At 37.4% G+C, this 25000-nt stretch overlaps 2 protein-coding genes across 4 annotated transcripts in view; both read right to left on the bottom strand.

The window, feature by feature from the left end:
* LOC142624584 (TMV resistance protein N-like) overlaps positions 1 to 25000 on the bottom strand; it is a 146100-nt gene that overhangs the window by 78853 nt on the left and 42247 nt on the right. The window lies entirely within an intron of this gene.
* The window catches only part of LOC142624590 (uncharacterized), a 76563-nt gene that overhangs the window by 42997 nt on the left and 8566 nt on the right, over positions 1 to 25000 (bottom strand). The gene's annotated exons all lie outside the window — the stretch shown is intronic.

Raw genomic sequence — 25000 nt, 5'->3', positions numbered from 1 at the left:
AGAGAGGAATTGTAGAATTTCATATATATTGTATTGAATCTTTGCTGCATTTTTTCTGTTGACTTTATTATTCTTTTAACATAATTTTTTCACGTTTTAAATATTAGGGAGATAAAGTTTTGATATAATTTATTTTCTTTTATGCTTTTGAAGTATGGGTTCATTGTACCATCTAAGGTAACATGAGTGAAGAGTGGGTACCTAGCATGGTGGTGACCGTGTCCATTAAAGATGAATTATTGTTGGGTTCACTTAATAAAATATTTGTACAAATTGATAAAATGACTTAAAATAATACTGAAGTGACAATGAAACTCGAAAAGTTGGTTTTATTGGCTCTACGCCCTATAAAATTGGTAAAAAAGTTAACTTTATTAACATAAAATTATTTATTAATGGGCATTGTACGGTGCTCGTTAACACTACCCTTATTTTAGAGTAAGTCTGGTACCGTAACTAATTCCACAACTTTATCCTATGGCGACTCGTGAGTGATGGAATCATGAACCCACTATTTATTTTCACCACTTACAACTCACCAAGTAAGCAAATTGTGGTAAAAGTAGTAGAAATCGTTTTGGGCCTTGTGGCACTTAACTTACTCCTTATTTTATTATCATTTCCTAAATTTAGGTGCTTCTTTTTTTGGGGGGATTTGTTACTCTCTGTGACTTTTTTTTTTAACCTACCACCTTCACACATTACCATAGAGTAAAATCAAGCACAATTGAGATAATTATGGAATTTTTCCAGTAGGGTCAAATTTAGTTTCTATGAGAGAGAGAGTACCTGCTAAATCTAATGGTGCTTCCCAACGTGCATTGTGTAACATTCTTCTAAGCAAGGTCCCTGAACACGGATACCTTATGATTCTTTGTTTTTGCATTCATCCAAGCATCGAAAAATGAGATCCAAATTAGGGTTGTAAATATTGTTCAAAACGCAGTGACTAAAAAACTTCTTGAAACACATACTCCATATTTAAAATTTTGATTTTTCAAACTTTTCAAATGTCTGCATACACATTATAAATTCATTCTCAATACAATTATGAATTGAGTAATAAACATAATCAAGTTTTGAGAAATGAGAGAGTGAGATTGGAGCTGAAAATGGATGAAAAAAGGAAGAGCCAAGGTCGGTAGCTTGCATTTCAAAAAGATTAAGAATAACAAACACCATTATTCCTAACAAAAGTTTACTCATAAATTTCTTATTCTTAGATTTGCTTCCACTTAAGATATATTTTTATTTAAAAGATAAATTTAGAATCATAACTAACCCTTTAGTTCTTATATCTTATATACCATTTAAGATTAGACATTTTTGAAACAGCTATAAAAATAAAACTATTTAGTCTTAAAATATTTTTGTTCAAATAATTTTTTTTTTATAATAATTTTGACTTTTAGAATGTGTAAGCAATTTAAAGTTATGTGACTTACACTTTCAGTAATGTCGTTTGGATAGGGTCAATTAGTGATTTTTCACACAAAGGCTACATATGCTCCTAAGAGTGCAATAAATATCAAGTAAACATGTGAGAATCAATGAACCACAAATCGTAATATATAATATCAAAGAAACTATTTTAAAATTTTTGATTGATGATATTGGTTAGCAAAGCATCATACATATTAGACTATATGAAGTCCAAATTATTCATTTATGAAAAGACAATAATGCATATAAGCAATCTAAGTATTTTCTAATAATTTTGGATTTTTTAGTATATAAGCAATCTAAAGTTATGTGATTTGCACTTTCAATAATGTTGTTTAGCTAGGGTCAAAACATTTAAAATATGTTTTTTATGTTAACAACTGATTTTTCTCACAAAAGTCATATATGCTCCTAAGAGTACAATAAATATCAAGTAAATGTGTAAGGATGAATGAACCACAAATCGTAGTATAAGATATCAAAGAAACAATTTTAAAGTTTTAATTTGCTCAAAAATAAAAAAAAAATGAAACAATTTTAAAGTTTTTGAATGATGACATTGGTTGGAAATGTGAGGATGGAACCGTACGATGTGAGGAAAAAAAATAAGGGAACTGCCAAATGTGACAAAAGAACTGTCACACGTGATATTGGAACTGCACAATGTGAGGATGGAACCATCAAATGTGAGAAAAAACAAGAAAACTGTCCAATGTGACAAATGAACTATTACATGTGATGTTGAAACTGCACAATGTGAGGATGAAACTATAAAATGTGAGAAAAAAAATAAGGGAACAATCAAATGTGACAAAAGAACTGTTACATGTGATGTTAGAACTGCACAATATGAGGATGAAACCGTTAAATGTGAGAAAAATAAGGAAACCGCCAAATGTGACAAAAGAACTGTCACATGTGATGTCAGAGCAGGTTGCTAACTAATGGGTATCGTACCAAAAAAAAAGGAGTACCGTAGAATTACCCCTAATTTGAGAGATTTAACAATTTTTTTTTTTAATACAAGATAGAATTTCTACTCTCGTTTAATTTAAGTGTATATGTGTGTGAAGCTTCCTCTTGGGAACTTGAACCCCGACCCTTGCCCCTCACACCCCACAAGCATCTATACTCGTGGAATGACCACCGTACCAAGGGTGCGTAGTGATAGAGATATTAACAATTTTAACGTCTAATAGAACATGATATTTTAAGTTAGATAGACTTTTTTTAAAAAGTAATTATGTATCTTGCCCATAAGATTATAATGAAATTAATAAGTAATTAAAACTGTGATTCACAATGGCGAAGTGGTGGTCTTAATAAAGAGGACATTGCGTTTCATGGATTTTCTTGCTATCCTGTTTTGCCCATCTGATACATGAATCAAGAAAAATAGGGAAAACCCTAATTTCACGTGAAACACAAATCAACCCCTCCCCCCCCCCCCCCCCCCCCCCCAATTCTTTTCCAACTTTTCAACTTGGCCAAATCTGGTCAAATAATGTGATCAAGAAGCCGGATCTAAAGTTTGATTGAGTTAGATCAAGGTTTGACCAACATTTGCACACTCTGACCGCTTTGTTGTCACAATCCGACTATCCAATTGACACAATTCTTTACCAACATTGACATTTCACAGCATTCTTCTAATCCAATAGTGAGATATTGAATCTGAGACTAACTTAAGATGGACACAAGAAAATTTTTAAAATTTCTTTTATCGTATTTATAATTATCAAAAACTTCAAAATTTTAACCAACAAAATAGTAGTTAGCCCCTCCAAATATTTGATTTAGTCCAATGGTGCTCTTAAAATAATGAAGGAATTTCTCAATTGGCCTCTTAATTATAGAAACAATGTGTTTTTGTTTTCTAAATTTCATTTTTTTTAATGTGAATTTTGCAGCTGTAGCTATTTAAGTTTTGTATCGTTCATGTCTTGGGGACTATTAAATTGATTTTTTTATTCACTTTGGTGGACAATTTTGTAATTCTTGTTGAAAATGAATTTAAAAAGTTCACTAATTATAAATTTATTCTAAAAAAGATTATCATCGAGTATAAATTTTGTAGGGCATACGAAGTTCTTTTTATTTCCTCAAAAAAGAAGTTCATTTTTATGATATTTTTGTACAAGTGTAGTATTAAACGTTCAAATTAAACAACTTTCGCCATTAGAGTTTAAAAAATTATAAGTTCTCCTAAGAATTATTTTGTAAATATATATACATCAAAGTTTTTCATTTTGGATACAATTAATTATTAATTAACACTTACTTTAGTATTAAAGTTTATATATATATATATATATTGGCATTTCAATTTGGCCCCTCAAACAAAAAATCCTAGTACACTTCTAGACACAAGTCATTGTCTCTGCCCTTAAAAGAACTTCGAGTTCCTTGACCATAAAATCTCAATGATCCTTTCACCAACGTGAATGTTTTCCAATGATCTTTCAATTCAATAGTACATTTTTTAATCTGAACTAGCTCAAGATGGACAAGCCTTTGGAAACTTTGATTTTCTTGAACGCAAGATTCAACTGTTGAATTCTTATGATCTTTTATCCACATAAGCATCTTCGATACCCTTTAGATTGTTAATGTCAGATTTAGATGGCCAACACCCCAAACCACTTGATGCCTTGATGGTTTCTTGGTGAGACAGGTTGTGACGTGTGTGTGAATTGTGCGGACGCTTAAGCGATGTGTGTGCATTAATGAGTCTACTTATTTTTTCTCCATTTTATCTGAGTTGCCACCAACCATACAGTTTTTTGTGAGGAGAACTTTGGTTCAAATCTCTTCACGCCCACTTATTTACAAGAGAGGGAAAAAAAAACTATTTCTAGTTTGATAAATTTTTTGTTAAAAAAAATAAACTTTTTTCGTTATACTATAGTTACAATAATATGGTAGAGGGATTTAACCCATTGACATCCCCGTTAGAAGCATTAAGAAGTGTCACTGCGCTGTAGGATTTTGTAATGCATTTCCCTTTTAAAAAAAAAAATCAGCTTTAAATTTGGTATTTCAAATATACATTTCTCTCCACACACACATATATATTATAAATGTTTTCATAGGCATATTTCCACCAGAATAGGATTTTTTTTTTTTTGGAGAAGTTCACTTACATACTAACTAAAACTAATTATGATTTTATTTTATTTAAAATTGATATAAATAAAATGTATGCCCATTAGGGCACACATTAATTGTCCATTTTAAAAAATAATTTATGAGAAATTGAAAAGGTGTAAAAAAAAGTTAGTCATTTTTTCATCTTTCAATAAAAAGTTTTCTAAAATGGTTTACGAATGTATGTCCTAAAAGCATACATTTGTAAAACTCTTATTTATATCGTCTAATTATCACTTATTTTAAGAAACTTTTTAAAATACTAGTATGGGTGGTACATGCATGTGCTGCCAGAGTGAGAAAATTATGATAGTGCTATTTATTTGTAGAAATATGAAACCATGTACCAAAAAATGTTTGTCATAAAATTATAATCTCATTCGTATAAAAATTTTGATTACACAAAACTGAGTTTACAAATATCATCTTCCAACAATCAGTAACTGAATTTTACTAAAACATGGTCACAATATTTAATTTTCACAATAAATGTTGTCATATGCTGCAATTGAAGTTTTTTATCAAATACCTGCAACCATCCATAACAAAGACTTTGTTATTCATTTGCTTTTTTTATCATCATACATTTTATGTGTTTAGCTACGATGTTTTGTTTCTTAGTTTTAGTGATCAAACACCATTTTAAGCAAGAAAATAAATAAAGAAGAACAAGATACAAAAGGTATATTTGTCATCAAAGCTTCCATAAGGTTATAGGTCTAGAACATTAAAGCCCAGTAATTCAATGTTAGGTAACAAATAAAACACTCTATATCATCATTCCAACTTTTCAAGCATGGCTACCAAATAAATCTCAAAATATAAATATAAATAAATAAAAATTGAAACAAAGAGCAAACATCCAGTTTAGATATGTTGAAGTAACACAATGACGCTAAATTTACTAACAAAATCACATAGTGGAGCAGAAACAACAAGTGCAAAAATCTAATATACTTAAATTAAAAAAAAAAAAAAAAAAAACCTATAAAATTAAATCCAATTACTTATGCATGCAAATGAAAAATTCAACTTGAGACTTGTTGAAATCTCAAATTTAATTTATCACTTTTTAAAAACCTTAAAGTTTAAATGTTTAATTTATTATTTTTGAAAATATAGGTGTAGAGAGAAATTTTATACCAATCACAAATTGCCATATAAAACCACTAATAGGTGTAGAGAGTGAAATTTTATACCAATCACAAATTGCCATATAAAACCACTAAATTCATGTAATACATTTAAAACGGCTAATTACAATATACCACATGCTACTTAGTGGGTTCCACTGTCATTATTCAAAAGCCAATGGCAACATTCCAAGTGTCAAAGAATAAAGATTATATAGAAAACCTAAGAACCAATCAAATGTTAGCAAGTGTTAAATTAAATGACATAAGCATTATAATAAAAAGCTGTCATGTGTTATTTTAAATTAAACCACTATGACTAATCAAATAATGTCATGTGTCCCTTAGAGAATAAGACATAAAGTTCCTTCATTTAAATTATGACACATGTTGTGGGGAGCAAAAAGACCCTGATGGGAATATGGGCTGTTGGGCCATGCTAAGGAAGGCCGACCTGCTCTTGGGTTTAGAACTTGTCAGTGCTACGGGTCGGCCCATACGCCGAGGATCCGAGGATCCAGCCGAGGATGAATTTCCCTTCGGACGGAAACCGGAGAACCCGGGACTTCATGGTAAAGGTTAGGGAATGACATAGTCAAGACCAATGGTTAAAGGGGGTGAACCCTTGAATGTCCTAGAAGCACCGATGTTAGAGAAATACCAAAGATAAAGGCTGCCACCTCCACATTAAAGACCCTGCACCTACCACCCTAGCCGCATTAATGGGAAAGTGACACATGAACAGTGGAAGGGAAACTTCTGGTTACTATTCAAAGGCACTGAGAAAAGAAATATCTAGGCTAAGGGGGAGTTGGGGCAACACGTGTACAAAGTATCAAAAAGAAAAGTATTTAAGGAGCAACCTAGAACAGAAAGAGGGACCGGACTTTTTTGTAATCCAAAAGGAAAAGAAAAAAAAAGGGGAAAGAGATAATATAAGAACAGCTCTCGGCTTACGTCCGAGCAGGTTGATTTATAATATTCCTTATTGTTTTCAAGTGTTTGCAATCTTTGGCTTGTCATTTAATCCTCAAACATTTCTAACCTGGGTTTCAAGCCCACACTCTACAAATTCATATTGTTTAAGGCTCATTGGGCTTGAGCCCATAACTGTTCTTGGGGCCAGGTGCAATTGTGCACTTACAATTGTCGCCGTCTATGGGAAACCTAGTCTAGAAGAGGTGGGGGTAGGATGGCAGGCTTAGGCTCTCACCATGCAGAATCACAAGGATCACAACCGGAAGATCATTTCGAACGTCTTGAATGTCATAGGGATCATGAGGGAAGTGTCCATACAAAATACCCAGGCGCTAGCCATATTCATGAGGGGGGTAGCACCACCCACGATGAGGGTTCTAAATCCATGCAGAAGGAAATTAATCGTTTGAAGAGAAAGTTACGCCGTGCTAAGCATAGGTCTTCACCGTCCTCATCTAATTCTTCCTCGGAGGAGGATAGGGGAGGTGGCTACAGCTTAAGCTCACGTTCTCCCACCAGTGCAACATCTTCCGGTGAGGAGGACGACCAGCCAACCCGCCGACGTAAGAAGCTTCGTTCTAGGGGCTTAGGTAACGATACTATGAGTAGGGCGTTGCACCAACTCTCCAAATCTCCATTTACACTTAGGATTGAGAAAGGAAGGCTTCCCAGAAGGTTTACCCAGCCCACTTTTACCATTTATAACGGCCAGACTGATCCGGTGGAGCACGTGAGTCACTTCAACCAGAGGATGGCAGTGCACTCTCACAACGAGACCTTGATGTGTAAAGTTTTCCCCTCTAGCCTGGGACCTGTTGCTATGAGGTGGTTCAACGGCCTTAAATCAGGGTCTATAGGTTCATTTGGAGAGCTTGCTAGAGCATTCGCTTCGCGGTTCATTACGTGTAGCAGAGTACCTCGGCCATTGGATTCGTTGTTATCCATGACTATGAGGGAAGGGGAGACGCTGAAAGCATACTCTGACCGTTATTGGGAGATGTTTAATGAAATAGATGGCGACTTTGATGAGGTGGCGCTTAATACCTTTAAAGTGGGTCTTCCTACTGATCATGACTTGAGAAAGTCTTTGACCAAAAAGCCCGTTCGCAGCGTACGTCGTCTCATGGATCGTATTAACGAGTACAAGAGGGTGGAGGAAGACCAACAGCAAGGAAAGGGTAAGGAGAAGGTTATCCCGCAGGAGAGAAGGGATTTCAGGTCGGACAGGTACCACAATAACAAGCCAAGGAGAGATTACGTTGGGCAATCCGGCTCGGCAGCACCTCAGGCCGTAAGCACGGTGTTCCGAGAACCAGTACATCAGTTGCTGGAGAAAGTTCGTAAGGAGCCCTTCTTCAGATGGCCCAGCAAGATGGCAGGGGACCCTGCGAAAAGAAATCAAAACCTTTTCTGTCAGTACCATTAGGATGTAGACCACACTACCGAGAACTGTCGGACCCTGTGGAACCATCTGGAGCAGCTCGTCAGTGAGGGAAAGTTAAAGCAGCACTTGTGTCACCCCCAGGCGGTGTCACCAAGTTGGCTCAAACAACCAGAGGAATAATTCATCTCGGCCAGCATTGGGAACAATTAATGTTATCTTCGCTGCACCTGGTAGGACCGACTCAGGTCCCACTAGGGTGATGGCAGTTTCACATCCTCAGGCCGAGGATGTGGGTAGTAGGCCGAAGAGGTTGAAGGGCGCTTTGCCCGTCTTAGGTTTCTCTGAGGAGGATAAGGTAGGGACTATCCAGCCCCATGACGATGCTCTTGTGGTCACCCTCAGGATAGGGAACTATGATGTGAGAAGGGTGATGATAGATCAGGGCAGCGGTGCAAATATTATGTACCCTGATCTATTTAAGGGGCTAAGGTTGGAGTTGGAAGATCTAACTCCTTACGACTCGCCGCTTATAAGCTTCGAAGGGAGAGCCGTCGTGCCGAAGGGACAGATCCGTTTATCCGTTCAATCTGGCTCAGAAACGGTTGAGGTGGATTTCATTGTGGTTGACGCGTACTCTCCATATACAGCCATCCTCACCAGGCCCTGGCTGCACGCGCTTGGGGCTGTTTCCTCTACCTTGCACGTTAAAGTCAAATTCCCCTCTGGGGAATGTGTTGAGGAAATCCTCGGCAGCCAATCGGTAGCCAGGCAGTGCATATCAGCTGCGGTACTACATCAGACAGAAGCCAAGTCTTCGGCTTTAATCACCAAAGACTTATAGCAGTTAACAGCTCTTGATTCATCTGGAATGGTGACAGGAGATGAGACACATTGCGAGGAGTTAGAGAAGTTTCCAGTAGCCGATGACCCAGAGAGATTCTTCCAAGTCGGTGTACTTTTGCCACACCCAGAGAAGATGGAATTGTTAGAATTCTTGAAGGACAATGTTGATGTTTTTGCGTGGGATCCTTATGAGGCTCCAGGCGTGGATCCGGGCTTCATTTGTCATCACTTAAATGTTAACCCAGCTATTGTTCCGAGGAGACAGCCACCTCGGCGATCTTCCAGAGAACATTCTGAGGCTGTGAAGGAAGAGGTTCTTAAACTCAAAAGGGCGGGGGCTATCAAAGAAGTTTTCTACCCTGAATGGTTGGCTCATACTGTTGTTGTTAAAAAGAAGAACGGCAAAAGGAGAGTATGCGTGGACTTTACTGATCTAAACAAGGCCTGTCCTAAAGATTCGTTCCCAATGCCACGTATTGACCAACTGGTGGATGCCACTGTCGGACATCCTCGGATGAGTTTTTTGGACGCCTTCCAGGGTTACCACCAAATTCCCTTGGCGTTGGAGGATCAAGAGAAGACTGTCTTCATTACTCCGACGGGGAATTATCATTATAAGGCCATGCCATTTGGTTTGAAGAATGCTGGGGCTACCTACCAAATGATGATGACTAGAATGTTCGAACAGCAAATGGGAAAAACCATTGAAGTATATGTGGATGATATGGTGGTGAAAAGCAAAACAATACCCTCACACGTGAAAGATTTGGCCGACACTTTTCAGATATTGAGAAAGTACAAGTTGCGCCTCAATGCCTCAAAGTGCTCTTTCGACGTGGGGTCTGGAACGTTCTTGGGATATATGATTACTCATAGAGGCATAGAGGTAAATCCGGTGCAGGTTAAGGCTATTCAGGACTTGCAGTCTCCTCGGAACCCAAAAGAAATCCAGAAGCTAACAGGAATGATTGCTGCCTTGAATAGATTCATATCTCGGTCAGCTGATCGGTGTCGTCCTTTCTTCCAACTGTTGAATAAGTGGAAAGAGTTTCAATGGACCGAGGACTGCGAGTTAGCTTTTCAACAGCTCAAGCAATATCTTTCTCGGCCACCCATTTTGTCTCGTCCTGAGGCACATGAGATTTTGTTTGCTTATCTGGCAGTGGCCGTCCACGCGGTCATCATGGTCCTGATAAGAGATGATAACGGGGTGCAAAGACCGGTGTATTACGTTAGTAAGTCTTTAGGTGAAGCCGAGGTGCGTTATCAACCCCTAGAGAAAGCGCTCCTAGCCGTGGTTCATGCCACACGAAAGCTTCCCCATTATTTTCAGTCCCACACAGTGATTGTTCTGACCCAATTGCCCCTCAAGGCAGTGTTGCGTAGCGCCGACTACTTAGGAAGAATAGCAAAGTGGGGGACCATCCTGGGGGCTTTTGATGTTAAATACAAGCCTCGCACCTCGGTGAAGGGCCAGGTCCTCGCTGACTTGGTGGCAGAATTTGCCGAGCCATTGCTGGAAGAAACTTTAAAAGAGGCCCACATGGGTGAAAAATCAGTTGGTGTAATCACAGCTGCGGTATCGCCGATTTGGGAAGTGTGTGTGGATGGAGCAGCCAATCAGAGAGGGTCAGGTGTTGGACTTGTCCTGACGTCCCCTGAGGGAATTGTTTTCGAAAAATCTTTGAGATTGGCATTCTCGGCCACTAATAATGAGGCCGAATACGAAGTGGTCTTGGTAGGCATGAAAATGGTGCGTAGAATGGGTGGAAAGGAAATCCATGTCTTCTCGGACTCTCAACTGGTGGTTGGCCAGGTCACGGGGACCATGGAGGCTAGAGATCCAAGGATGCAGGAATATTTGGCCCAGATCAAGCGCCAGCAAACTGAATTTGACTTTTTTGCCTTAACTCATATCTCTCGGAGCGGAAACACCCATGCAGACTCCTTAGCCACACTGGCAACGTCCTCGGCTCAAGGTCTACCTAGGGTTATCCTCGTTGAGGATTTACTAGAACCCTCTCTTGTCATTACCAACGCGCCTCGCATCCATCTGATAAGGCCTGGACCTAGTTGGATCGACCCGGTCATATCTTTTCTTAGGAATGATGTCCTTCCTGAGGACAAATCTGAAGCAGATAAGATACGCCGAAAGGCGCCACGCTTCTGGTTGTCCGAAGACCAGAAACTGTACAAACGATCCTTTTCAGGACCGTACTTGTTGTGTGTACACCCTGATTCAACGGAAGGGCTTCTAGAAGAACTGCATGAAGGGATTTGTGGCAGCCACACTGGAGGAAGGTCATTGGCCCACAGAGCTCTGACTCAGGGTTATTGGTGGCCCAATATGCAAAGGGAGGCTCAAGACTATGCCAGGAAATGTGATCAGTGTCAGAGGTTCGCCCCTAGTATTCATCAACCTGGAGGAGTTCTTAACCCCCTTTCCAGTCCTTGGCCCTTCGCACAGTGGGGACTAGACATAGTTGGGCCATTTCCGAGGGCAACAGGTAACAAAAGATGGCTTATCATGGGAACAGACTATTTCACTAAATGGGTTGAGGCCGAGCCCTTAGCAAATATTAGAGATGTTGACTCCAAAAAGTTTTTCTGGAAAAACATCATCACTAGATTCGGTATACCACACACACTCATCTCAGACAATGGTGTTCAGTTCGACAGTAAGGCTTTTAGGAAGTATTGTGGTGACATGGGTATCATAAATAGATATTCCACCCCAGCTTATCCTCAAGGAAATGGGCAAGCCGAGGCTGTTAACAAGGTCATTGTCAGTGGGCTGAAGAAAAGGTTGGACGATGCGAAAGGTAGATGGGTAGAAGAGCTCCCTCATGTTCTGTGGACGTATCGGACCACACCGCGCAGGTCCACTGGAGAAACGCCATTCTCTATGACTTATGGAGCCGAGGCGGTGATACCTCTGGAATCTGGTTTTCCTACCCTAAAGACGAGCTCTTTTAATCCAGAGAATAACGCGGGACTCTTGGAGAAAGGCCTAGATTTGCTTGAGGAACGGCGCGAGGCAGCTATGGTCCAAATGGCTTATTATCAACAGAAGCTAAAACGGGGATATGATGCCCACGTGAAGCTAAGACCACTTGCACCTGGTGATCTTGTACTAAGGAAAGTTGTAGGCACTTCTAAGAACCCAGCTTGGGGTAAGCGAGGACCCAACTGGGAAGGCCCTTATCGCATCGTTTCAGTAGTCGGCATAGGGTCATATCGGCTAACTGACCTAGATGAAAAAATTGTACCACGCCCATGGAATGTAAACAATCTTAGAAGGTATTATTATTAATAAAATGTGCTTTTTTCAGTGAACATTTTAAAGTTATGAGTGTCTCTGACACTTGAAGCTACTGTTCTTAAGAATCAAACAGAAACTTGGTTAAGTGTAGTCCTCGGATCACAAACCTTGTGGAGATTGATGTCTTATCATTTGTTAAACAGAACCTTAGTTATGTCGGGTCCTCGGACCTCCTACTTTGGGAAAATTAACATTTGAAGTTACAATCTTTAAAAATCAAACAGAAACTTGGTTAAGTGTAGTCCTCGGACCACAAACCTTGTGGAAATTGATGTCTTATCATTTGTTAAACAGAACCTTAGTTATGTCGGGTCCTCGGACCTCCTACTTTGGGAAAATTAACATTTGAAGTTACAATCTTTAAGAATCAAACAGAAACTTGGTTAAGTGTAGTCCTCGAACCACAAACCTTGTGGAAATTGATGTCTTATCATTTGTTAAACAGAACCTTAGTTATGTCGGGTCCTCGGACCTCCTTCTTTGGGAAAATTAACATTTGAAGTTACAATCTTTAAGAATCAAACAGAAACTTGGTTAAGTGTAGTCCTCGAACCACAAACCTTGTGGAAATTGATGTCTTATCATTTGTTAAACAGAACCTTAGTTATGTCGGGTCCTCGGACCTCCTACTTTGGGAAAATTAACATTTGAAGTTACAATCTTTAAGAATCAAACAGAAACTTGGTTAAGTGTAGTCCTCAGACCACAAACCTTGTGGAAATTGATGTCTTAACATTTGTTAAACAGAACCTTAGTTATGTCGGGTCCTCGGACCTCCTACTTTGGGAAAATTAACATTTGAAGTTACAATCTTTAAGAATCAAACAGAAATTGGTTAAGTATTGTCCTCAGACCACAAACCTTGTGGAAATTGATGTCTTAACATTTGTTAAACAGAACCTTAGTTATGTCGGGTCCTCGGACCTCCTACTTTGGGAAAATTAACGTTTGAAGTTACAATCTTTAAGAATCAAATAGGAAATTGATTAAGTCCGGTCCTCGGACCCCAAGCTTGATTAGAGTTAATTTCTTATTGCGTCTGGAAATTAGTGCCTTACTGGTCATTAACTCAGGTCTTAAGTTTTATCTCTTTAAGCGTTAAGCAAATTTAGGTAAGGAATGGTCCTCGGATCTTACATCCTACTAAACACAATACCACACATTATAAGGATTTAACTGTTATATGAGGTTTCTTTTTATCAAGGCATTGTTTAAAATATCTCAATCATGTCATCTGCTGTTAAATTTTTAATGCTAAAACATGCAAATGACTACGTGGAGGTTATGATTGTGTGATAGTTGGAGTTAGATTTTTTTGTTCTTTCCCTTTTGACTATGTACTAATGGCAATCTTTATAACAAATACAAAAAGAGTAAAGTAAAATGGATGTAACATAGGTGAGAATCAAATGAAATTGTTTTTCATTAATCATTCAAATATATATTACATATTTAATTCAAACATGGAAGAAGAGAAGTCCTAAGCTAGGTCCTACGCCTTTGGAGGGGGGTCTTGCTGAGAGGTACTGGTGGCTTCGGTCTTTCTCAACTTTAGCTCAAAGGGAGTCAAGACTTGCTTTCCTTTATCCGTTGTCTTCGTTGGAAGGACGTTGGGTTCCACTATCTGGCTCAAGTCCTTCTCTGCATCCCCTCCTCCTTCCTTCTCTTTGTTGGAACCTGAAGGTTCTGTAGGATCAGGAATTTGCTGTCGGACCATCGGAGGCAGAGCAGGGAGAGTTGACTCAGGGGTAGGAGTAGCAGTAGGAGCCTCTTCAATCTCCTGTATCTCCAGGGGAAGCCAAACGTTCTCGGATTTCCTCAGGTCCGAGGATAGAGGAACTCTGGTTACGTTTAGGGTTTCCCCCCAGACCTTCTGACAGTACTCCAAGCATAAAGCCGCGAAGGTCTCTGTCAGCTGCTCCTCGGTTGTTGCTACCTCTTCCTCGTAGCTCGTCTGCTTGGCAGCCTCTAAAGAGCGTTGGAATGAGTTGGCTTATTCCTTCATCAGCGCAAGTTCCTTTTCCAGATCCGAGCGCTCCCTTTGGGCTTGGGAGAGCTCTTCATCTCTTTCACGAAGGAGCTTGCGCTGTCCTTCTATCTGGGTCTTCATGGTCTTCAGATTCGCCTCGACCCCATTCTTCTCTCTCTTTAGATCAGCCACCTCCGTGGTAAGCTTCTCGTTCTGGGCAAGGGCTGTGCCCAAGGACTTCTCAGTCTCTATCCTAATCTCTTGCTCAGTTCTAGCCTTCTTCCGAGTGTCTTCTATGAACTTCTCGGCTACAAAGACCTCCTGAATGGCCTGCAACAAAGTGTGATGGAATTAGGAATAGTAAAAAATTAATGTATATTGTTAAAAGTGGAATCTTCCTAAAAAGGGGTAAACTTACCAGCGCTAAGTCTCTTTTTAAAGAGAGGAATAGTTGTGGCTGGCTCATTTTTTTCAAGGTCTCCATGTCCTTGGGCAGCAGAAGAGGGCGTTCCAACACTTCGGCCAAGTGGTGGGCATGGCCTTGTTGAACCGCCCTTATACTGGATTGGCAGGAGATGGGTGTGCCGTCCAGTCTTAAGTCAGGGGACTAGGTGGTCGGTGCTCGGCGCACTTCGGCCTCGTCCCTAATTTCCCCGCTTTCAACTGAGGGGGCCCTACCCTTGCCTTTGTCCAGCTTCTGCTGCTGAACCGGTGGGAGTTGTTGTCGCGGTTTTTTGGGGTCTTTGTTGATCGTCCCCTCGGCCTCCCCCTTTCTCTTCTTTTTGGGATCCTCGGCTGGAAGTTTTGGCTCAGCTGGAGGAGGGGGAGGTGGCAAATTTTGAAGAGCTTAGGACCCCCCCGTCTTTTTCCCAGCAACCTTCGCAGATCTGTTGGTTAGGAGACCCTTCATCCTGTCCATATCTTCCTCGGAGTCGTCTTCTGGATGGGCGACAACTAACCCTGCAATTCCAGAAGCTTCAGTGGCTTCTTCTTCCTCGTCAAAGAGTACGACGAACTGGTTCCCTCGAGGTCTTTCGGTGTCTTCAAATTGGAATTGATCTATTTCTTCGTCTAGTGTATGTGAAGAAGACACCTGCTCTTCTGGAACGACAGTTGCCTGTGAGTGCACGGCGAGGGGAATTGCTGCTATGGGCTGGTTGTACAAAACGGTGTGAGGGGCATCCGGGAGATCGCGGTCGTCCAAAAAGTTGGGCCGGGCTACGTTTATTTTCCTTCGCCTTCGGTCACCCGCGACGATGGCGTTTTCTATCTCCTGGAAGTCCGAGGAGATGGGAGTGTACCCCAAAATCAGATGAGCAGCTCTAAGTTGTAAGTCCTCGCTGACGAACACCTCGGAGTGAAGCACTCGGTTTAGGTCGGCAACGCTGCAATGGCTCAAGCGTGGACGCACGTGTTGCTTATCTGCAACGAAAGACGTGAAAGTGAACAACATGGTCAGATTCCAACAGCAAGTGATAAAGTTAAACAACTATAAATACATGTTAGTGTTCATGTCCATGAGTATTAAAGGAAGGTGTGAGAGGGAGAGATTAATCCTAAGGTGTCACACTTGGATCTCCCCACTCAACTGGGCAGTGGAGGCCGTCGTGCCAGTTTCCAAAGACGATCAGGTAGTCGTCCTTCATACCTTTGTTGGATTTGGGCAGACACGAGATTAGCCTAACGACACTGGAGTGATATTTAATGTAGTAACCTACATTGGAAAGTTTGTGGGACTCGTATAGAAAAACGACATCGTGCCAGGTGAGGTTCAAACCCATTTGCTCGTTCAGAGCATCAACACTACCCAAAACCCTAAAAACGTTTGGGAGGCACTAATTGGGACACAACCGGTGGTTGCGAAGGTATTCCCTAGTTACAGGTTTCATTGGGAGGGTTATCCCACCCTCTATGAAGGCTATCATTGGGATGATAACCTCTCCCTCTTTTCTAGAATAGGCCACGGCTTCTGCCGGGCAATATTTCAAACCTACATCGCCGGGAATGTTATATTTGGCCCTAAAGCCTTCCATTCCAGCGGCGGTATCAACTAGACACTTGAACCTACCCATCAGAAAAGAACGAAAGGCTAAACTCTAAAAGGAAGAATATCTACGAAGACAGTAGAGGACTATGTCCGAGGAGAAAAGGTTAAGAATAGAGAGAGCAAGAACTTACAAAGTTGAAGGTGTGCAAATTTCCATGGTTTTCTATAGGTAAAGTATGATTGCTGATGTTTTGATGGGATTAGCCCCTGGGGAATTAAATGAAGGCGCAGGTTCCTGAAGCGTCACGATGTGCGGAAAAGCGGCCCCGAAATTATGCTCGTCCCGCCCAAATTTTCGTGGAATGATAAGGACCGTTGGATGCTCATCTCACCGTTGAACGTGGGAGACAAGGTATAACTTATGGTAATAAATGCGCGCGTTTTTGAAAATGAAACCGCCAAGTGGCATCTTTTGGGATGTGAAACGATTTCTACGCGTGCAATCATTCACAAAGTGTGTGGAGTAGGTTCTCATCATATCAAAACCCTATTTTTCTCCTCGGACGTTGAAAATTAGAGTTTTTAGGGGCTATTGTGGGGAGCAAAAAGACCCTGATGGGGATATGGGTCATTGGGCCATGCTAAGGAAGGTCGACCTGCTCTTGGGTTTAGATCTTGTCAGTGCTATGGGTCGGCCCATAAGCCGAGGATCCGAGGATCCAGCCGAGGATGAATTTCCCTTCGGACGGACACCGGAGAACCCGGGACTTCACGGTAAAGGTTAGGGAACGACATGGTCAAGACCAATGGTTAAAGTGGGTGAACCCTTGAATGTTCTAGAAGCACCGGTGTTAGAGAAATACCAAAGATAAAGGTTGCCACCTCCACATTAAAGACCCTGCATCTACCACCCTGGCCGCATTAATGGGGAAGTGACACCTGAACAGTGGAAGGGAAACTTCTAGTTACTATTCAAAGACACTGAGAAAAGAAATATCTAGGCTAAGGGGGAGTTGGGGCAACACGTGTACAAAGTATCAAAAAGAAGAGTATTTAAGGAGCAACCTAGAACAGAAAGAGGGACCGGACTTTTTTGTAATCCAAAAGGAAAAGAAAAAAAAAGGGGAAAGAGATAATATAAGAACAGCTCTCGGCTTACGTCCGAGCAGGTTGATTTATAATATTCCTTATTGTTTTCAAGTGTTTGCAATCTTTGGCTTGTCATTTAATCCTCAAACATTTCTAACCTGGGTTTCAAGCCCACACTCTACAAATTCATATTGTTTAAGGCTCATTGGGCCTGAGCCCATAACTGTTCTTGGGGCCAGGTGCAATTGTGCACTTACACATGTCATTAATGATAGCCAATCACGTGTCATCACATCTCCCCAAGACTCCTACAAATAGAGACCCTACTCTCTCTTGTGGAGAGATATTCACACACATTTAGAAGTCTCGGAGCTCTTCCAAAATCAAGCTCTAAAGCCTACAAGAACTTAAACCTACCTCAATATGTGGGTTCAGCGGAAAATTGTTCCATCCGACACAATAAAATGGTTCTATTGCAACGACAACAAATCATCACATAAAGTCCTAAGAAATACAACCCAATAAAAAGATGTGCTAAACACATAGTTCTAAACTTTGTGCTAAATTTAGTTCCCACTTTCCCCATATTTGAATTAGCAAATCACTCTCTCTGTCTCCCTCTCTTTCTCTATCTCGCCACCATCGTTGACCGCACCCCTTTTTTTCAAGCACTTCCGGTTTTTTTTTCTTTTTTTTTTTCCCTTAATTAGCACATTGTCTGTATGCTTTGGTTTTTTGTGTTATTTGTGGGTTTCAATTAGCTCAATTGATAAAGTTTCTAATGGTTGTATAAGAGATCTGAGATTTAATCCTTGCCTACACTAAAAACTGATTGGTGTCTTAGTCTAATAATAAAGAGTGGATGCCATAAATTGAAAAACTCTAAAAAAAAGTATTATTTATTTAAATATAAATATAAATATATATATATATATATATATATATAAAAACCTGTGTCAACAATATTTATCAAAAACTCAATTCCTTGACCAAGCAAAAAGGCGCCTTTTCATCTATAATATAGAACCTGAAAATTTTGGAAAATAATGTGCATTGAGAAGAATAAGATAATTACTTTTCTTCTTCTTCTCTTTTGAATAAAGTACGCATTTTGTTAGAATAAATGCCAGTCCTCAAGTAGAAATGATGTATACAAAATCTCACCCAAAGAATACATAAATATATTCAGCTGGTCTATAAATTTTAGAAAAGGAGAAAACTGGATGCAGCCAACCACAAGCATCCATTCGTACAAAAATCTGAAAGCTTGACACCATCAAAAAGGTCCAGTTTTTATCTTTCTTTTTATAACTGCTTCATTACTAGGCTGTCCAAACATATCCATCCAACTAAGAAACACACCAATCTATATCTATATATTACTAAAAACTGAAGTGTGACATTTATTGCTGTTGAGCTCCTGTTGCGCCACCTCATCATCACGTCATTCGCCACATAATTATTATTTATTATTTATTCCTTTTTTTTTTACAAATATATATATATATATATATAAATAGATTATTGACTTTACATATTCATCTTTTTCGGTTTTAACATCTATATATATTTCTTTTTTATATCATTTTTATTATAATTTTTTGTTTACATTCACTTATTTTTTAAATACTTACTCTCTTCAACCTTTCTTCTTCTCTTACCTTTTCATCTCCCCACTACCCTCTACTCTAATATTGTTAGTCATCTTTCCCTTCATCTTCCTTGACTTTAATATTGTTAGTCATCTTTCCCTTCATCTTCCTTTATTTGTCTCTTCTAATCCCTTCCCTCTTACTATAAATTTGTCAATCGTTTACATTCTTTGCATAGTTTTCTCTCACAAAAAGGTTCTCTCTCTCTCTCTCTCTCTCTCTCTCTCTCTCTCTCTCTCTCTCTCTCTCTCTCTCTCTCTCTCTCTCTCAATGTTTTGGTGGATTTTTATTTTTTATTGCATCTCCGCTTTAGGTTGATAAATTTTTGTGTTTTTAAGAACTCTAATTTAGGTTGACATGATTTAGTTTTGTGTTTTAAGTTGTTGTTGTTGTTATTATTATTATTATTATTATTTTGCTCTTTGATTGTTAAATTTTATCCGATTACATTATAAAAAATTAAAGATAATAGATAAAAATAAAATAGTATTCCATTGCATAGCATAATTTGGACAATTTAGTGTTTATTTTTATATCTTATAATTTTTATTATTTTTTTCTTCTCTTCTATTTTACTCAATATTGATATTCAACCACATCCTCCTTATCATTGAATTATTTATATTTACTCTCTATTTTTGTTTTAAAAAATAAAAAATGTAATATTTTACTTAAATTCAAATACAAGAAAATTGTGCTCATCAAATTGTACTAATTTTTTTAACATTTACACTTTCTCCAACTTTTCTCCTCCTCTTTACCTTTTCATCTCCCCAAAAATTCTACCTTGATATCACTCTTCTTCTTTCCTTTTATCTTCCTTTATTTTGTTTCTTTTTATTATCATCCTCTTAGTATAAATTTGTCATTCACTCTTCCATTTTTTACATAATTTTCTCTTACAAAAAAGTGGCTATTTTCCACTCTTTCTCCCTCAATTTTTTGGTAGATTTTTATTTTTAGTTTTCTTGCATATCTATTTTAGCTTGATAAAGTTTTGTATTTTTTAGAACTCTATTTTGGTTGATGGTATTTAGTTTTGTGTTCAAAGTTTTATTTTTTTATTTTTTTATGACTTTGATTGTTAAATACTATCATATTGCATTATAAATAATTAAAAATAGTATATAAGAATGTACTATTATTATATTACATAGAATTATTTGGATAAGTTAGTGTTTATTGTTATGTATTTTATTTTTATTTTTTTCTCATATCGTTTTATTTAACATTTAAATTTAGCCACATCCCCCACATATATCATTAAATTATTTATATTTCCACTCCTTTTTTTATTTTAAAAAATTTAAAATATAATATTTAGCCTAAATTAAATAAATAAAATTGTCCACATTAAGTGGAGTAATGCTAGGGAAACATTCAATCTCACACCCAATGCATCAAAGGAAGAATGAAATACAAAAAAAAAAAAAAAAATCAAGTTAGAAACACTAAATTAAAATAATAAAAAAACTAATAATGCATATTTAATGTCATAGAATCATCATCAAATTTTGGAAAACGATAGGTTGCCAATGGAGAGAGAGAGAGAGATGGTATAGGAAAAAAACCAATACAAAGTAATAAAGAGTAGATAAAGAAAAAAAAACAAACATCAATTAGTAATTGTTGATTGGAAAACAAAGAGATTGTAAGAAATAAAATAGAGGTACCGTGTGGAGAACATTAAAAACTTTACAGTGTAGTAACATAAACCGTTAAATTCACTTAAAAAATTAAATCAACAATCAACAATTAAATACAATCATATTACTAAATTTAAATTTAAAACTAATCAAACTTTAACTATGGAAATCATTTTAACCATAACTAAAAAAGAGATGTTATCTGATAGTAGTAGAAATTACATAAGAAATAAAGTTAGAAAATTTAAAAATCCATTTTTTGACATTTCATTTAACCTTATTTATAATGTGTGTGTGTGTGTCTATATATATATATATATATATATATATATATATATATATATATATAATTTTCAAACACTATTACTTTCGAAAATCTAATGAACAATGCTACCTCTCATTTATTGTCTTTGTTATGCAAATCATTAGTTAGTAAATATATGATAATGGTAAGAAGCGTTACAAATGAGATCACTAAAATATATATATATATATATAATTAATTAGCCACTATTATTATGGAGTAGTAGTCTATAATTTTACACATCCAAAAAAGCGGAATATATAGAGTTTTCTTAAAGGTATGTGTAAAGATTCAATATATGTGTGTGTGTGTGTGTGTGTATGAAGGTAAAAAAAAAAGGTATATTTAAGGTTTTTGTTAACTTTCAAATTAATGAAAAACCAATAGTTAATAACTAAAATTATAGTATTAATAAAATATTTAATGAGACCATCCTAAAAAAATTATCACGCACAATGCACGGGTATACGACTAGTAACCTTAAAAGGCATCACACATCGATCAGACAAGTACTTATCAAGAAAAAATTAATAAGATAAACTGATATCATTAAGAAAAACCAGCACACAAGCATGGAGACACCAAAACCTGGACAAAGCCTTATCCCAATTACCTAGCCTATGAAACCTACTGACTATTTTTTTTTTTTTTTTTTTTTTTTTTGGATAGTAACCTGCTGACTATTGAGCCGGTTCAAACAAATGTAGCGCAAAAAGTTTTTGTCCAAGCCATAGGACACAAAATCTTTTCAGCATATTTCGCAATGCACTTTTTCCCTAGCATTCACCTTTTTCTAACACTCATCAACCAAATCAATCAATACCAGTAGAATAATTTTTTTTCTGTACACATGACCAAGTAATTACGTAATACAGCTTTCTTCGATCTCACCCTGGTGATGCTTAACAAATCATACATTCAAGATCAATCAATTTGCTTTTAACACATACATGAAAACAAACCTAAATTTCTTAAACATGTGGGTTTTTGTTGCCCACGTTTGTACTGTAATTGTAACACATGAACCATTTAGTAAGAAATTAAAAATTTTAATACAATGATTAAAGAAATATATATAATCTTTTGGCCTCTAGAAGACTACAACCCAAAATCTAGTGTCATAGTGTACCAGAAAAATCATGAACAGTATATCATAAACCACATTAGCTTTCTTGCCAAATCTAGAAGTACTTATTCCCACCAAAGTACTTCGTTTTGCCCTCGAGCTCTAATTCCTTCTTGCGCTTATCCCAACAATTAAATTTAAACTAAAGTTGGAGCCAGAATATCACAAAAATTTGATAATTATTCCAATTTATATATCAAGAAAAAGAGGGAACTTTTTCCTATGACTTATATTAGCACATGAAGATAATGTAGGTAATGGAAAACCAATGCCTTTCATTGCGCCCCATACAAAACCAATGACTTCAATTAGCACATGAAGATGAAGTATAGCGAGGTGAGTGCATGTCACCACTCACCACATCAAATCGGTGTATACCCTCTGTCTCATTCTGGCACACCCAAAATCCATATGTCCACTTTGAAGCCCCAATTGGCATCTCTACCCCTAAGCTAAAAACATCAAACACAACCTCCATCCCACAAGTCACTACCATTTCAAATTTTTTTACCGCCCACCACAAGGCACTGCAAAGCTATGTCGAGAAAATCAACGAATACGTAAAACCCAGTAATCAGCAAAAGGCAGAGGCCTTAAGGGCAACACTGCCAATAGCCTACTAGCAACTGTATATTTTGATGGCAAATTTGACCGGTGCCCTAATCCTGTATAGCCTTCTCCTGTAAGGGAACATATGATAAAGGGTGTCAATCGGCCAATATTGGCACTAAACATTGAACATCAAGTTTCCCTTACCTTTGTTTTGGATAGAAAATCAAAATCTACACGGAAGAAAGGCATCGCAATCCATATCAGGGTTAGCTATATTTAGACATGGGAATAAATTTTTTTGCCTATGAATGGCAGTATGAAGCTGTAAAAGTACCCGTTGTGATTGTTTTAATCACTCATTCTCTTCTATCTGATATGTTTGTCCATCAATCATAATGATAATGATAAAAATCAAACTAAGTAATCAACAACAACCATTTTAAAGGACAAGATATTATGGGATAAAGATGATATCTGCTTTACTCTTCAACTTAAAGAATAAACAATGCAAATTTTGCATAATCAGGAATTATCTCATTAAATTTTCTCCCAGCTTGAGCAAAAAGCCTTCAACTTACTTTGTTTCATACAAATGGGAAGGAGAAGTCCAAAAACTGAAGAGAAGAAATTATAAGTAAAAACATGATACACCAAAATTAAATGCCTTATGACCCTCACCAAGTCCTCCTAGGGAAAATAAAGATTGAATACAAAACGAGAGAGGCAGAACACATTACAAAGAAAAACTTAAATGAAGGAAAGAAACATGATCCACCAAATATAAATACATCATAATCCTCTCAAAAAATATCAACCAACACCATCATGTAAATGGCACGGTAAACAATACTCTATCATCAGGATGCCAAATGAAGGTCATGGATAGGATTACCAAAGAAATCTAAAGTGAAAAGTTGTGATGAAACTAATCAGCAAAGAAATTCTTTGAACCGCTAAAAGACCTACACCACCATCCATCTAATAATCAGCAAAGAAACTCTTTGAACGGATACAATCGGCTCCTTTAATTGCACTCTCTCTTGGTACCTGAAAGATTCAAACATTAAAATCAAATTTACACATATGATATTCCCTCAAAATAATAGTTAATGCACAAAGGATCAAAAGCGATAAATGACCCATAGTAATAGCACTGAAAAGACAATTTAGCATATGATTATATGAAAAAATGATGTTAAATTTGGTCATTTACAAGGATCAATTACATTGTCCAACATATAAACAAGCCATAAGAAAAAGTTGCAAGCTGTTCAGATGCAATGAAAAAAACAATAAGCAGAAATCCAAATTACAAACCATTTGCTGGTTACAAATTCTATTGCAAAGTCAAATGCTAATTCCAAGTGAATGAATTTACTTTTCATTGGTTATCAAAGCAATCATAAATGCATATGTTCTGGTAACAATATTTATTTTTATTTATTTTTGGAAGTCAATTGTGTTTTATTTTAAGTTTAGAAGTTAATTGGGTTATTTTATTAATTTCCTAGAGTCAAGGTTATTATTATGAATCAATCATTGGGATTTCCCAAATCAACTAGAATCAGGTTTCATAAGTCTAATAGATTTTTTTTTTTTTTTTGGTCATAGTAATCTATATTTTACGCCTTTGGAGACAATTTACAATTTGCTTGATTAATAACAATTTCTCTTGGGAATTTTTCAATGGTCTAGTGTTGACTCCCACCAATGTTAGATGCTAACTCCTAGGTCTTCTATCTCGCTCGGTGTCGACTCCAAACAATACTAGGCGCTGACTCCTAGGTGATCTTTATTGTTTCCATTTTGCAATTTCGTGGTATCAAGTTTTGGTTTTTTCCTATGTCATAACACCTAAGCCAGTCATTTAACAAGTGACGAGCAAACAAACACTCATTTGGGGATTAATTGAGCTTTTTATACAACCAAGAGAATAATGGGGTGTACAAAGCTTTAAACTACAGCCCCATCGCTTACCAAGTTGCCCCCAAAATTTTGATTAGAACAAGACTATTCAAGAAAATATTATTTTGTTATTTTGTCAATCACTGGAAAGCAATAGTTTTAAACACATCTTCAAATGAATTGGTTGAAAAGCATTCCAACTAAATAATCTTTGATAAAGATAACTAAGGGTTTTCTCAATAGATGAAAGAGAGATATTTTTTCACATAAAATTCCCTAAAGGACAAGGTAAACATTTGTTAATACTTGGATCACTGTTTTCCACGCCCATCTCAACACTATCGTATCACAATTGCCACTTGCCACATTAGCTTGACTTGTAAGACTTTTTCCAAAGCCTCACAATAAATAAACGAAATCCCAAGCTTTTAGGCATAAGACTAGATATATAAATGTTGTTTTTGCATAAAAGCATCGAGAATACTACTCCAATTAGATGTTTGTGTAGCTTGAGGCATGG

The sequence above is a fragment of the Castanea sativa genome, chromosome 2, assembly GCF_040712315.1.
Source record: "Castanea sativa cultivar Marrone di Chiusa Pesio chromosome 2, ASM4071231v1".
Lineage (NCBI taxonomy): Eukaryota > Viridiplantae > Streptophyta > Magnoliopsida > Fagales > Fagaceae > Castanea > Castanea sativa.
This window is presented reverse-complemented; position numbering and strand designations above follow the sequence as displayed.